This window comes from Chiloscyllium plagiosum, unplaced genomic scaffold (genome assembly GCF_037043375.1).
Source record: "Chiloscyllium plagiosum isolate Xiang-an unplaced genomic scaffold, Cpla_swu_hap1 HiC_scaffold_52, whole genome shotgun sequence".
Taxonomy (NCBI): domain Eukaryota; kingdom Metazoa; phylum Chordata; class Chondrichthyes; order Orectolobiformes; family Hemiscylliidae; genus Chiloscyllium; species Chiloscyllium plagiosum.
In genome coordinates this window covers 16,663,776-16,680,525 of record NW_028270190.1, presented here as the reverse complement: position 1 = coordinate 16,680,525, position 16,750 = coordinate 16,663,776, and the positions used below count along the sequence as shown (strand labels likewise).

The 16,750-nt window shown below is 42.3% G+C and overlaps 1 long non-coding RNA gene across 1 annotated transcript in view; it reads right to left on the bottom strand.

The window, feature by feature from the left end:
- Positions 1 to 523: 523 nt before the first annotated feature.
- LOC148134813 (uncharacterized) overlaps positions 524 to 16,750 on the bottom strand; it is a 30,691-nt gene continuing 14,464 nt past the window's right edge. Inside the window, exons 2-3 of the long non-coding RNA XR_015755614.1 lie at positions 1,616 to 1,757; positions 524 to 718 (exon numbers count right to left, since the gene is read on the bottom strand). This is a non-coding gene — a long non-coding RNA (uncharacterized LOC148134813). The remainder of the gene's footprint in view (positions 719 to 1,615; positions 1,758 to 16,750) is intronic.

The following is a 16,750-nucleotide window of genomic DNA, read 5'->3' as shown; positions in this document are numbered from 1 at the left end:
TGGGATAAAGTTCAGTCAGCGACAGATAGGGCGGAGCCAGAGATGCAGCAGACTCAAAAAGAATATTGTTGCCGAAGGGAGCAGCTTCCACAGTACAGAATGCAACTCCTGCTTCCAGACGTCATAATGGACACCGTCTGTGAAGACTCAACAACATAGACGTGTATCCTTCGTGTGACTGCCGTCCATAGAGGGAGCTCAAGACAGCCAGTGTTGTTTAATGCAATTTAGTTGTACAGAATCTGATCGTGCAAGTGAGCAGAAATTATCGAATCAGGGGATTGTTAGTCATTAGAGTTCTCTTCCGCAGAGAGAGATGGAGACTTGAGTCATTGAATATGTACAAATTTGAGAGAGATGTTTATGATTTCCAGAGGAGTTACGGGTTATGGAAACCTAGAATGAGAAGGAAGGAATCAACAATTTGGAGTAAAGTGAGATCCTTCATTGAGTGTACTGAATGAGTGAGTCAGCTTGGAGGACCAAATGTCCAAGTGCTGGTCCTGTAGCTGAATATAACTTCACAATTATATAGCTTCACAATTTCACAATGACCAGCATCAAATAGATCTCAGACGATACATCCTGTACACACCAGAGCTGCAAATTTGTTCATTCCCACTTTAGATGTGCGTTTTCTCAATGAGTGTTCGATGTTGTGTTGTTCGATGTATCTTATATTGTTCTCCCATATCATTCTCCTGTAGCTCTCCTCATCCTGAATAAAGAGATTAATATAATCAGGCTGCAGCATCTTTCATTTATAAAATTATACAGAAGCATTAAAAATCCGCTTGTGAAACCTGAAATAACATTTTGCTGTCAGGGTCCATCCTCCCACCCAGATCTGAAAATTATTAATCAGGTTCCCCTCACCCCACTCAAAATAACGCACCCGTAGCAAAGCCTGTCGAGCTGCCAGTCTGAGAGATTCATGCTGAAAGTGAATTAAGAATAAAATAGCTGAACAAGAGGATGGTTTAATCGACCGTCATGAATGACGTTGACAATAGATACGTTCTCTGTACTACCACCTGTCCCTGTCTAAAGTAAGATTACGCCAGTGGCAGGCGGGGAATTCAATAAGCCACGTACTTGCGAAAACACCGAGGCCAATACATGGGCAATTACTGTGCATGTATATACCTTCTTAACCTGTTGTGTGAGAGACCTGCCTTAAGCTGCCAGCATAGTAACGTCGGTGTCGGCAAAGAGACGCTTCATTGAATGGGCCGCTTGGGATGATCAGACGGCTTCCCCATCCCTCGGTCTCCAAGTTGCCCACTTACAATTGCCTCTTCAACACCATGAATGGATCTTAATCTTCTAGAGGCAGGTTTTTGGTCTTTGTAGTAAATCCAACAGGACTGCAGCGGGATCCTAGTAAATTAAGATACACCAAGTCGCCACTGATTCACTTTGTGTTTGGTCAGTTCTCTAATGAAGTTTGAAACTTGGAGAATACCCATTGAATTTCAAGATCAATATTTTCTCAATGTCACTTCACTCAACAGATACCTCTCATTTACTGTAGCTACATATTCTCAATCTCTGTCAATTGTGTGCAGACCATTCCTATTCTGAGTGAGCTTAACATTACAGACTCTCCTTTTACCTTGGTGTACTGGTTCCCATGTTGTGATTTCCAATTTTTCCAGTCTTCATCCAATTTTGAATCAAATGTGCCTGTTGAGGCTGCAGCCAGAATAGATACCGCCACAGTGCCCAGAAAGAGCCAGAAGTTCATGATGGACAACCTAATAGTCAAAACCAGTGGGCCTTAGACAGGGAGTGGGTAATTTTCAAGTTAGCTGTTTCCTTATTCTGAGAAGGAACAAAATAAATTGTACAAATAATACAAACAATAAAATTCCAACAATTCATCCAATGCTGAAAGTTTAATGTAATTCACCTTCATGAGGCATCGTCAGTGGATTGGAATCTTCCAGCACTAGATTGATCAACTTAATGACGTTTTAAATTTAAAACCAATTATTGGAAAGAACACGGTAAAATGAAATCATACTTTTCCATAAATTGCCTTCTTGTGATGAAAATTATTTGACTCACGGTCCACAGGTTTAATCAGTCAACAGCTCATGTCGTAATGATTACATTGCATTCAACCTGACATTGAGCAATGAGTCCTCAGAAGGTATGACTGTAGGATCAGCAGCAGGAAATAAAGAACAGGTGGACATATTTTATATCGTTATCTTCTGTCACTTTAGACAATGCAAAAAAAAAAAATCTGAAGACGACATGTAAATCGCGAGTTGAAAGGGAAGGAAGAAATTGAACCAATGCAATCAAAATGGAAAGATACAGGGAAAAAAATCAAACTGAAAAAACTCGTATGTCCTCAGTAAAAAGATAGAATTAATGATAGAATTCCGAAATTGAATGTGTGCAGCATTTTTACAATGTTGATGTAAAAAGTCACAAAACAATGTGTATGACATGAAAGTTGTTTCAGAGGAGTGGTTCCAAAATGGTCACGGAAGGGATCATTCAACTGAGTATTCAAGAATCCTTCATGTTTAAGAAGTAAACGAACAAGGCAGAGGGAATTTGGCCAGCTCGTTTGATAAGCTTCAATGTGAAAAGGGAAAGTTGAAACGAGAGGCAAGCATTTGTGTTTTTTTTACACAGAGGCTGGCACATTCCTGGAAAATGCTGCCAGTTGAGGTGCTCGAAGTAGATGCAATGTCGAAGTTAAGAGAAATTTAGACAGACACATGAACAGGCAGGATATGGAGGGTCACAGAACATGTGAAATCAGATGAGATTAAATTAGAAAAGCATCATGGTCGGCGCAACCATGGTGGTCTGAAGGGCTAGTTTATTTGCTGCACTGTTTCATGTTTAAAACCATAGGATATCAGTGAAATAGTTAGAAATGGTTTTCTGAATGACTATGTGTGGTGATGAGAAAGGAAAATAAGTCTCTGTTGGGTCTTATTCCTGCGTTTCTTAAGAGCGTAGATGGAGAGCACAAACCAAGGAATAGTGGGATTTTGTAAGAAAGGTATCGAAGAAGTCATTACAATTTTAAAGTTCATGTTGATTGGATGAATCAAATTGACACATACAACCTTGTGGTTGAATTCATGGGGTGTAATTATAAGAGTTTTTCGAAGAATACGTTATAGGATCAACTGGAGAACAAGTTATTTTCGTCCTGGTATGTATGAAACGAGACAGGATCATCAATAATAATCCAGTAAATGATTCCTTCAACAAAAGTGGTTTCAGCTTTCCGGAATTTCATATGCAATGTAAAATAGAAAATCTTGGATATCAAGCTAGTGCCTGAAACTGAAAGAAGATCAAGCACAAGAAGATGATGACAGCGTTTACCGCAGTGGGAGATGGAAAAAAAAGGTGAGGTAAGAGACTGGATAAACAGTGGGATACAGTTAAGGTAATATTTAGGCATTTCTATCAAGGAACTATTCAATGGTGTAGATTGTAAGAGAAGAATGTACCATTTATGGCTAAATATCAAATTCACGTCTCGTCGAAAGAAATTAATCATCGTCTGTGCAAACATCGATTAGGAGATTAAAAAATAGGAACTGACAAATGACAAATATTGATGAAGAGAACAAGAATATGAATGTTAGTGACAAATAAAAAAAGAAAGTGAAAGCAAGGACTTTAATACTTATTTAAAGGAAGAAGCCAGCTGAAATATTGATTATTTCGATGGTGAGATTTGCCCATGAATAATGGAAAAGACGAATGTAGCAGGGAGTTTGAACAAATATCCAGTTTCATGTTAAAAACAACAAAACAAAAAGATTCAGAATCAAGAAGTAAAGGGAGGGAATTACCTTGATCACTGAAGGAACAATTATTCAGAAAGCAAATGAGTTTAAAGTCTGACATTCACTTGGATCTGACTGATTAGATCTGAACGTTTTAAATATAGTTACTGCAGTGATAATGGGTACAATAGTGGCAATATCATTGTGGTTCAGGAATTGTTTTCGCTGATGGAAATCTGCAAATAGGGCAATTCACAAAAAGGAGAAGAATAGAACATTGGGAAGATTTATGCAAGTTAGGAAATATGATGTCATTGCCTAAAATACAACAAAGAGTAACCACTGTTATCGCACAGCAACAGGCCTATCGGCCCTACAAGCCTGTGCTGACACATATTGCCCGACACCAATGAATTGTCTTCACTTAGAGGAACCATGACCCTCAACCTCCATTCCTATTCTTGTTTTCGATCAGGTACGTCTTGAATACTGCTATTGTGTCTGCTTTCCCAACTCTTTCAGAGAGCGCTCTCGGCACTCATCACTTTGTGTGAAATGCTTGCCTCTTTTAAAATGCACTCCCGCTACGCATGTTTCCCAAAGTAACTGACTCCTCCACCCTGGGAAAAAGGTCTCCTACTCACTATTCGATCCATGCCATTCATGTCCTATTATCTGACAGGTCACCCCAAAAAGCAAACCCAGTCTCCGTGATAATGAGCATAACACATAGAAAATTACAGCACAGCACGGACCCTTCGGCCCTCGTTGTAACGACCTCTGGAACAAAAGTAAAGCACATCTACAATTACACAATAACAGATTCATCCGTACGTTTCCCAAATGACCATTTAAATGCCCTTAACCCCGGCGTGTCAGCTGCTGTTGCAACTTGTGCGTTCCACAGCCTTTCTACTCTCTCAGGAAAAAAAACTACCTCTCACATTCGTCCTATATCTACAGCCCCACAATTTAAAGATGCCCCGTCGTGCTAGACATTTGAGGAATAAAGGCTGTCAGTCTCCACCCTGTCTCCCTCTCTGATTATCTCTTATGTCTCAATTAAGTCACCTCTCAACCTTCTTCTCTCTGACCAAAACAGCCTCAAGTGCCTCAAACTTTCCTAATAATACCTTCCATCCATAATGTAATCTAATCTAATCTAAAAACCAGGCAACATTCACGTAAATCATGACTGAACCCTCTCCAAACCTTAAACATTTTTCTTCCAATTCGGTGAGCAGAACTGTACGCAATATTCGAAATGTGGCCACACCACAGTTTTGTACAGCTGCTATATTACCGCGTGGCTCCGAAACTCAATCCATCTGCCAATAAAAGATAACACAGCCGTATGCCTTATAAAGAAATTTCTTAACCTGGATAGCTATTTTCACGGATCTCTGTACATGGACACCGAGATCTCTCTGCTCATCTACACTAGCAAGAATCTTACCATTCACCGAGTAACCTTTATTCCTGTTGCCCCCTCCAAAGTGCGCGTTACTTTTACGCGTTAACCTACACTTGGCACCACAGCCCAGCTCTGCCGATTATCTTTCTCCCTCTGTACCTTGTAACATGCATGAGCACTATCCACAACTCCACCGACCATAATGTCACCCGCAAATTTGCTATCATATGCTTGTCCGCCCTCATCCATATTATGTATAAAAGTAACAAAGTGCAGTGGCCCTAAAACAGAGCCTTGCATTACAGCATTACTAAATGAATCCCACTATACACATTTCCCGTCAACCGCCTCCTCTGTCTTCTTTTAGCAAGCCAATCTCTGATCTCAACCACGAAATCATCCTGAATCCTATGCCTTCTTACTTTGTGGAATAACCAACCATGGGGAACCTTATCAAAAGCTTTACTGAAATCCATGTACACCGCATAATCTCTTTTACCTCATCCAAGTCGTTGGTCACCATCTTATAGAACTCAATAACAATTGTGCGGAATGGGCCTCCCCTGCGCAAAACCGTGTTGACTATCCCTAATCAACGGATTATTCTCCAGATGATCATAAATCCTGTCGCTTATAACCTGTCCCAACACTTCAGTCACAACCAAGGTAAGGTTCACCGGTCTATAATTACCAGAGTTGTCTCTACTCACCTTTTGAACAAGGCGAGAACATTTGCTATCCTTCAGTCTTCTGGCACTATTCCAGTCGCCAATGTCAACATAACGAAAAAAGCCAAAGTGTCTAAAATCTCCTCCTTGTTTCCCAGGAAATCCGAAGAGAAATCCCGTCCAGTCTAGGGGACGTATTTATTTTCAGACTTTCCAGAATTGCTCCATTTCCTATGTGTGAACCTCAGTCCTGTCTCGTCTCTTAACTTGCATTTCAGTATTCTCAACAGCCTTTCGCCATAGCCAAAATGTCCCCCATACCAGGCAACATGATGGTAAGCCTTTTTCTGTACACTCTCTATGGCATTGACATCCTTCTGGTAGTGTGGCGAACAGAACTGTGAACAATATGCTGAGTAAGGCCTTAAATAGAGTTCGGTAAAGCTGAAGCATAGTCTCTCCACCCTTACATTTTCTGCAATTTCAATGAAGCCAAGCATGCGAAACGCATTTCTTTAATTACCTATCTACCTACGCTGCTGCCTTCCATGATCTGCGGATCCAGAAACCCAGATCTCTCTCCATACTAACTCTCCTAATGATTCTTCCATTCACTATATAATATTCATCTGGACTTGACCTTCCTTAATGCATCAACTGACTTTCTTTCGAGCTCAACTCCACCTGCCATTTTTCTGCCCATGCAGTGACTCATTTATATCCTGCTATCTCCTCCGAAGGTCATCCTCACTGTCCACAAAACCACCAATCCTTGTCGTTCATAAACTTACTAATTTGCCCAGCCATGTTTTCCTCCAAATCAGTTATGTAGATCACAAACGACAGATGTCAAACCACTGAATCCTGTGGAATTCCACTTGTCAGAACCCACCATTTTGAAATAAATTGTGAATCATCCACAAAAAACCCTCGTTCTTCTACGACGAAGCAAGGTCTGTTTCTATCTTACCAGTTCACCCCTGAGACAGTGTGACTTTACCTTTTGTACCAATCTGCCTTGAGGGACCTTATCAAAGCTTTTACTGAAGTCAATGTCGACAGCATCAACTTTTATTCCCTTGTCTATTATCTTTCTCACCCCGGAATAAAAAAACGATCAATTTCGTGAAATGTGACCTTCCCACATAAATATGTTGAGTCTATCCCTCAGAAGTCCATTTGCTTCTAAATGCCTACAGATATTGTCTCTGAGAATCTTTTCCCATCGTTTCTCTACAACCAGTGTGAGGCTCACAGGCCTGTAATTTCTATACAAATAACTGTGACCTTCCTTAAACAATGGGATAACAATGGCTACTCTCAACTCCGTTAGATCCTCACCTGTGGTTTCCCCTGGTGGAATCCATTACAGCACAAATATTAAGTAAGGTCGCAAAATGCCTGAGGACCATGGGTTTCCTCTCTCTCAGTGGACACAGACGGTATGTCAAGGTGAACCATAGGGGTCACCATACCTCAGGAATAGGCAGTGGTCGAGAATGTCGGACTTTCAAGGTAACCGTATGCGATATGGAAAATAAAGAATAACAGCACCTTTAAATATTACACGATAAGCAAGGTCGATCAACATCGTTTTCTGAAAGGAAATTGCATTTGTTCAAACGATTTTGAGGATATAACTACAGATTAGAACTCGTAGGAAGCAGGATAGTATTGTGTTTAGGTATCTAAAAATGTTCAAAATTGTGAGAGATGAAAGACACCAGAGCTCACACTGATGGAGTTGCATATCAGCGGAAATAGAGAGCGAGCGAACTAATAGGAAATAGGGAGTTGGGGTGAACAGATAACTTCTAAATTGGCAAGTTTCAATGCGTGGAATGCCGCAGCGAATGAACATGGAACATTATCTGTCTATCAGCAAACGCGGTGACACAATGAATGAAGAGAGCCTTTTTAAGTCAAATCTACGGATATATTGATTATTAGATTTCATTACAGTGTGGAAACAGGCCCTTCAGCCCAACAAGTCCATACCGAACCGCCGAAGCGCAACCCACCCATACCCCTACATTTACCCCTTACCTAACATTTAGCATGGCCAATTCACCTGACCTGCACATCTTTGGACTGTGGGAGGAAACCGGAGCACCCGGAGAAAACCCACACAGACACGGGGAGAATGTGCAAACTCCACACAGTCAGTCGCCTGAGGCAGGAATTGAACTCTGGTCTCCAGCGCTGTGAGGCAACAGTGCTCACCACTGTGCCACCGTGCCGCCCACAATTGAACCCGGGTCTCCGGCGCTGTTAGGCAGCAGTGCTAACCACTGTGCCACCGTGCCGCCCACAATTGAACCCGGGTCTCTGGCGCTGTGAGGCAGCAGTGCTAACCACTGTGCCACCGTGCCGCCCACAATATTGTTTGCAATATAAATTGGGAAGAGGACACAAACTGCTTTCAATGGCACGGAGAGAATTTCGCGGGAGGCAGATATTTAGCAGGTGGAATAAAATATGGCAAAGTGGTTGATTCTCCATTTCGTTGGGTACGCAGGAAAGCAGAATGTTATTAAATGGAGAGTAGAATGTAGTTGGACTAAGCGATGTAGGACAGCCCCAAATAAATTCTGCAGAAACTCAAAAAGTCTGACAGAATCTATGGAGTGAGAAACAGAGTTAATGTTTTGAGTCTGGTTTGACATTTTCAGAACTCATAAGGGCTGGATCTCCATGCCATGCAACAAAACATGCAGTCACAGAATTATATGTATTGAACTTAATTTGATATTTGTTTGTCAATTTTCCACATTTTGTTTAAAAAGTTCACCTAATTTACTGTTGCATACTTCGAAGCTATCCTCAAATTTAGAAGTTGTGCTTTTAATTCCAAAGTACAATCTGTTAAACCAAAACTTGTGTGAAATGGCAATAACTTTAATTTGTATGTCCTGAAGAAGCTCTTCATTTCAGGCACAGATCTCTGAATCAATCATTCTGCAGAATATATTTTCAATCAGAGCTTATTATCACTGTACAAGACTGTGGTGGAAGTCTTCGTCATGCCCCTTTCTGCCTCCCTTGTTCTGCTTCCTCGTATTTTCAGAGATATAGAGAGCAGGGGTATATACAATGTGTGCGTGAAGTGTTCTGGTGGCATTTGATGCGGGGCTAGAAAGGCACGTCAGGTGGAAGCTGGGTTTGAGGAATTGGCTCGCTGATGGGTTAGAGATCGGTGGGGATGGCTAAGAGTAAAGAGTGTGAAGGGTCGAAAGTCAGTCTGAAAATGACGAGAAAAGCTTGGAACTGCAGCATTTGGTGGTTATTGAGGGTTTCGGATTGTGACTTCAGGGGGTCAGTTGCCTCACAGGGAGGCGTTGTGTCAGTGTTAGAGATGGGGCGGGTGGTGCTGCGATGAGCTGCAGGAAGGATCGTTCTGTTGGGTTGGCTTGTTTTCTAACTTGGTAGATTTATGCCCGCCTGCATTCACTGGATAATGCATGAAGGTGAAATGCCTCGCTGATGTGTATAGAATTATAAAAGGACTCAGGATGCAATGATGATGTTTCCTCTGGCCTGGGAGTCCACAGAAAGTGGCCAGGGTCTCAGGATACACACGGGACACCATTTCCGACTGGGATGCTGAGAAATGTCTTCACTCAGGCAATGGTGACCATCTGGAGACGTTCTCCACAAATGGCTCTGGAGGCAAAGTCATTGTTTTTTTTTTAAGAGAAAAACATGTAGATTTCCAGAATCTAAAAGTGTCAGTGGGTCTGAGAAAAAAAAAAAAACAGGTATGGGACTTCGTGATAAAGGGTCAGCCAGGATCATATTGGAAGGTGGAGCAGCGCTGATGGGAAGGTCACCCTTTCTCCCATCGCCCATTCTCTCCTATTCTTAGCATTTATTATCACATAATCAGCTTCTGATCTGCCAGCCCATTTCATATATTATGGAACAGTCCAAACTCTCTAAAAACTATCAAGGACATAGCCTAGACCCTAACCTGAGATGTCGTTCATTGCAGATGTCGTTCGATTGGTCAATCTACTCGGATTTAAGCAAAAGACACTTCATTCTTACCCCACAGTTAGAAAACACGGAAAACAATCAAGGTTGTATTGGAACAGTTACTTATTAGTAGTTACTGTATCGGGTCTGTTAATGTGTTCCATCGTTAGTTTATTTTAAATTTCGCTTTCTTGAGTTCGTGTTTCAATTGTATCGTTTAATTAACTTCTGTTCTACTTAAAGCCGCATGGTTTGACCAATTGCATTAAACCGGGAATATCCACTTTACATCTGCCTTTAAAATAGGAAGAAGTTAGAGTCTCGGCTACCTTCTTAAAACATTTTGAGGGGTTCTGGCCCAGACCCAAAACAAAAAAAAAAAGCTACGTACTCTGCTTCTTCTTGAGAACACATCTCTTTGAAGAGAAATAGAACAGAACCAATCCCTCTTAAAGGCGCATGTTATCACACACAGCTCTCTCTCTCTCTCTCTTTCTCTCTGCTCCATCTCCACCTATCCGCTCAACTCTAACCTTCCCCCACACAACACTCTAAATACTCCTTATTCTCTGCTGCTATCAGTTGTGATGAAGGGGAAACAAACTCAAAGCATTAAATCTGGTTTCTTCCCACAGTTGCTGCCAGTGATTCGCGGTTCAGCATATTCATTTCAAAGGCAGTTAGGGATGGATAATGGTGGTTGTTCTAGCCAGTGAATACACCAGCGTGTGGAAGCTGAGGTTTTTCCACTGCGAACTCGGAGGTTCGAAAACTGCACTCCCCTGCAGACACCGTACTGTCTCTGAGCACAGACACTTCCAAACTGCAAATCAAGCTGAGGTTTATGCCTCCTGGAACACAATTTTCAGCTAATCACCTCCTCAATGATACATAAGAATGGACAAATTTCAGGCTCCATTACATTAGCACTGAGCTGTTGTTCCTTGACCTGCAGGCATTTGGTCTGTGTGATGTTGGTATGGATCACGCAGGTGTGTACCAAACTACCCACGGTATAGCTGGAAAATATCATTTACCATCCATCCAAATAATATTGTTATTGAAGAATTAGAATTCATCGGATTAAGCAGGACCGGGGGCGGCACAGTGTTTCAGTGGTTAGCACTGCTGCCTCAGCGCCAGGGACCCAAGTTCCATTCGAGCCTCGGGCGACTGTCTGTGTGGAGTTTGCACGTTGCTCCGGGTGCTCCGGTTTCCGCTCACAATTCAAAGATATGCAGGTAATGTGAATTGGCCAAACTAAATTGCCCATAGTGTTAGATACATTAGTCAGAGTAAATGTGGGAAATGTATGTGTGTATGTTACTCTTCAAAGGGTCGGTGTGGACTTGTTGGGCCGAAGGGCTTGTTTCCACACTGTAGCGAACCAAGTCCAATCATTACCTTGTGAAATCTGGTATTTGTAAATATAATGTTCTGACTTCAACTACATGTTTCAGACAGAGAGAGGCAAGCTGACAAAAAAACAGTGTGAGAGAGAAAAACAGACGCATAGAGAAACAGTGAGAGAAGGAGACGCAGAGAAAATGAGACAGAAAGACAGTTTGTGGGTGTGTGTGTGAGAGAGACGGAGAGACAGAGGCAAGGAGTAACACAGAGAGTAAGAGACAGAGAGAGACAATCAGACATGCAGAGTGGGATAGAGTGAGAAAGGAGGACAGACAGAGGTGACAGTGACAGAGAGAAAACGACAGAGCGTGAGAGGCAGAGAGGGAAAGAGCGAGAAAGAGATGGAGAGTGAGGCAGCAGGGAGACAGAGAGACATACATGCGGAAGAACAAGAAAGAAGGACAGAGAGAGAACGGCAGTGAGAGATCGAAAGTGACAGAGAGATGGTGCGAGAGAAAGACACTGTGAAGGACACGGACAGACAGTGAATGAGGGAGAGTCAGAGACAGTAGAAACAGAGAGATACACAAAGAGAGAGAGATCGATGGAGACAGAGACATGGAGGGGGGAAGATCAAAAAGAGGAAAAGAAACAGTCAGTGAGAAAGAAAGTGACTGTGTGTGAACAAGAGATACTGCGGGGGAGTGAGGAAAACAGTGAGATACACTGAAAGAGAGAGGGTGGGAGACAGTGGGAGAGGAAGGCTCAAAGGGACAGAGGTGCTGAGACAGACATAGTGAGAGGGAAAGACAGTGAGAGAGGTAGGGAGATGTATAAAGAAAGGAGACTAGGATAGAGGGAGAATGAGACAGACAATGGGAAACAAGAATAGAGGAGACATTGAGAGAGAAAGGGAGAGTTACAGAGAAAGAAAGACAGAGTGACAGAGAATGTGTGTGCGCGTGAGAGGGAGGGAGAAAGAGACCATGAAGGACAGCGATCGAGAGAGATAGAGAGTGAGAGAAAGAGCAAGTCAGAGACAGAATAGAAACAGAGAGATGCTTGAGGAGAGATAGAGATAGTGAGAAAGTCATGAGGGAGCAACAAAATGGAACAGAACAAGTCAGTGAGACAAAGAGAGGCAACATGTCTGTGAAAGAGAGATACTGTGACTGAGAAAGCAAGACAGTGTTATAGAGGGGGTTGTCAGATACAGTGAGATGCACAGAAAGAGAGAAAGTGGGAGACAGAGAGAGATAGTGGGAGAGAGAGATACAGTGGCGGGGGGGGGGGGGGAAAGAAGGACAGGCAGAATGAGAGTGTGCGTCGGTTAGACCGAGAGAGGGAGAGGTACTGTGACAGAAAGAGAGAGAGGGAGAGACAGTGACAGAGAGAGAGAGAGAGAGAGAGAGAGAGAGAGAGAGAGACAGAAAAAACGAAAGAGAGAGAGACTGTAAGAGAGACGTAGGGAAAGATTGAGAAAGATGGACAGAGAGAGATCGAGAGTGAGAGAGGGCCAGTTTGAGAGAGTGAGACGAGATACAAAGACACTGTAAAGGACAGAGAGAGAAAACGTCAGAGAGACAGGAATTCAGAAACAGAGGAGACACACACAGACACAAGGAGGGTGTGTGTGAGAGAGAGAGATAGACATGAGTGGAGGGAACGAGCAAGAAAAAGGAACAGGGAGAGTTATTGAGCGAGACAGTTGGTGAGGGAGACAAGACAGTGAGAAAGAAAAGAATAATGACACAGACAGTGGAAGAGAAAAAGAGCGAGTGCGATAGAGGGAGAATCAGAGAGAGAGAAAGAGACAGAAGAAGAGAGATGAGAAAGTGGGAGACAGTGAGTTACAGAGGGAGAGAGAGAAATTGAACCAAATGAAGACAAACAGAGAGAGGCATAAAAAAGAATCACCAACCTGAATCACCTCTTCTCTGAACCAGTTAAAGAGTCTGCCCTTCAGCCGTCAATTTATGTCACTGTCCCTGTTGGGCCACTCCTTCTTTTCATTCACACATTTACATCTTGCAAAACATTCTCTTGGCCAAACGAACCACAGCAAGTCCATCCAGTTTAACGGGGATAGAATGTAAAGTGTAAAAACAATTTGATGTCATTTGCATGTTCCTTTGCTTCAAACCAATTTAATGCCAATACTCTGGTGGTTGTTTTCAAACTCTCCTCAAGGTGAGACATTTATTCAGCAACCAATAATTCAATGTGTGTGTTTAATTAAATACACTCTACAAAAGTATTGCATGCAATAAATACTGTCAGAAGCAAGTACTTCATCTGAAGAAATACTTTTATATTGAACTCTCCACTGAAACTTACCCTTCCCTCATAAAATCAGCGGCAATGTGCAATTTACTTAAACAAGCTGACATCTGGCAAGTGGACAACCTTACAGTGAAGCATTGCCTCACCACTGCTCCTGATAATGCGTCAGTCTGTATACTCTGTAGTTTAATTTGCTTCCATTTAAATCAAAGATTTTAAATATTTCATCGTTTGTAACAAATTTGAGTTCCAATCATGAGCAAAAGCTCAATACGATTTCATCATTAAATCCAGGGGAAGGTAAAGATTGTTGTTAATTAAAGCAAGCGGTGCGTAAAGCTGACGTTGGGTGGGAGGGGCATCATGTAGTTCAGTGGGAATGAACAGGTTTCTTTAAAACATGCTGATGTTAAACCCCAGGCCTGGGGATTCAGAACAACTTTTTGAATTCAGGACAGTAGGACTAAAAAAAAAGAATTAATCGAGGAAACAACATGAAATTCAACCAGTGAGAGAGATGAAAGTGTTTGAAAAACTTTCTACAGATAAAGCGAAAGCTGATTAGAAAAGACAAATATGTACCAGAGTGGCAGCGAACGATCATGATCACTGCAACCAATATTCTGAGTATTTCGAAAGTTGATCTTCAGATGTTGGGATTGTATTAATTTTCAGTACGACTTCTGTTCACTAATGACCAATTCATGGATCTGCTCATTTTCACTAGGACATTGCTTCTGTTGTATTATTGAGAAGTGGAGTGAATGTTCCTCTCTGAAGACAGACCCAAAATATCATCTTTTTTCTCTGTTTTCCACAGCGTCACAATTGCAAGTTTTCCTGCCTCTGCCAGTTGTCGGTGCATTACTGTCTTTTCTGATGACCTTCTGCTTTATCTCCAGCAACCTATTTCAAACACTTGTTTAGGTCTCACGCCAGTTTAATTTCATATTGTTTTCGCTAACTGCATTATTTTGTTAATCCTGAATTACTGAATACAAAAGTGTTCCTAAGCACCAGACGCAGGCCTTAACGTCTGCTTTATATATATATATATATATATATATATATATATATATATATATATAATCTTTTAAAAAATAACTTTTTTTGAAAAATTCAACCTGTTCTGAGATGTTAATGCACAACTCTGGAGCATGTGTAGGGACACTACCACTGTACTACAAGATACCTCTTCCACCCAACATCAGCTTTACGCTCGTCTTCATTTAATTAACAACAATCTTTACCTTCCCATGGATTCCATGATCAGATCCTGTTGAGCTTTTGCTCATGACTGAAACTCAATATTTTTACAAATGATGAAACCGTTAAAACCTTTGATTTAAATGCAAGTGAACCAAACTACAGACTGTCACATTATCAGGAGCAATGGGGAGGCAAGGCTTAACTGTCAGGTTGTCCACTTAACAGATGTCAACTGGGTTGTGACTTTGAGTAAAGTGCACATTATCGCTGATTTTGTGAGGGAAGGTTATGCTTCCAGTGGAGAGATCAGTATAAAAGTATTTCTTCAGATGAAGTACTCGCTTCCGACAGTAGAATTGGACACAAAACCCTATTTTCCTCATTTAAAAAAAAAGTAATGTTTATTTAATTACACAGACAGGAGTGTTCCCTCCCAGTTGGGGAATACTTCAGCGGTCCAGGACATTCGACCTCAGACATTTGGATGACCATCCTCCAAGGCGGACTTCGGGACAGGCAGCAGCGAATAGTGGCCGAGCAGAGGCTGATAGCTTAGTTCGGTACCCATAGTGAGGGCCTCAACCGGGAACTTGTGCTCATGGCACACGACAGATGCCCACCATTGCACTATACACACACACACACACACCTATATACGCACACATAGACACGGACACACGTGGGAAGCTAGGGAAGTAATTTCTAGGCCAGTTGCTGAGATATTCGTATCATCGATTGCAACAGGTGAGGTGCCGGAAGACTGGGGTTTGGTTAACGTGGATGGGAAAGATGGGAAGGAAAACCCAGGGAACTATAGACCGGTGAGTCTGACATCAGGGGTGGGAAGGTTATTGGAGTGAATCCTGATGGAAAGCACTTCCATGTATTTGGAAAGGCAAGGAATGATTCGGGATAGGCAATATGGTTTTGTGCATGGGAATTCGTGTAAACATTGACTTGATGTTTTGAAGAATTTTTGAAGATGATTGATAGGAAGGCATTTGGCATGCTTTCCTTCATTGGCCAAGCATGGAATATAAGAGTTGCGAGAACATATTGCGGCTATTCAGGACTTTGGTTAGGCCGCTTTTGGAATATTATGTGCAATTCTGGTCTCCCTCCTATTGGAAGGATGTTCTGAAACTTGAAAGCATTCAGAAAAGATATACAACGATGTTTCCAGGGTTGGAGGATTTGAGCTACAGGGAGAGGCTGAATCGGCTGGGGCGGTTTTCCCTGGAGTGTCAGAGGCTGGGGGGGTGACCTTGTCGAACTTTATATAATCATGAAGAGAATGGAGGGGATAAATAGAAAAGGTCTTTACCCTGGGGTGGGAGAGACCAGAACTAGAGGGGATTGGAGGACACGAGGAGAAAGATATAAAAGTGACCGAAGGGGCAACTTTTTCTCGCAGAGGGTGGTGTGTGTAATGAATGAGAGCCCCAGAGTAAGTGGTGGATGCTGGTACAATCACCGCATTTAAAAGGCATCTGGATGGGTACATGACTAGGAAGGGTTTGGAGGGATATGGGCCGGGTGCTGGCAGCTGGGACTAGATTGGGTTGGGATATCTGGTCGGCATGGACGGGTTGGACCGAAGGGTCTGTTCCCATGCGATACATCTACATGAATTTATGAAAGAAGAGCAGTGGACGTGATCTATATGGAATTCAGTGAGGCACTTGAAAAGGTTCCTCATGGTAAACTGTTTAGCAAAGTAAGATCATGTGGAATATCGGGAGAACTACCAATTTCACTGTAGAATTGGCTCAAAGGGAGGAGACAGAGGGTGTTGGTGGATGGTTATTTTTCTGTGTGGAGGCCTATGACTAGTGGTGTCGCACAAGGATCGGTGCTGGGTCCACAGTATTCAATCAGTTACATAAATGACTTGGATGCGAAGATAAGAAGCATAGTTCCGAACTGGAAGATGGTTAAAGTTGGAGGTGCAGTCGACAGCGAAGATGCTTACCTCAGAGTACAACAGGATCTTGATCAGATGGGCCTCTGGGCTGAGGAGTGGCAGATGGATTGTAATTTAGATAAATGTGAAGTGCTGCATTTTGGGAAGGCAAATTAGG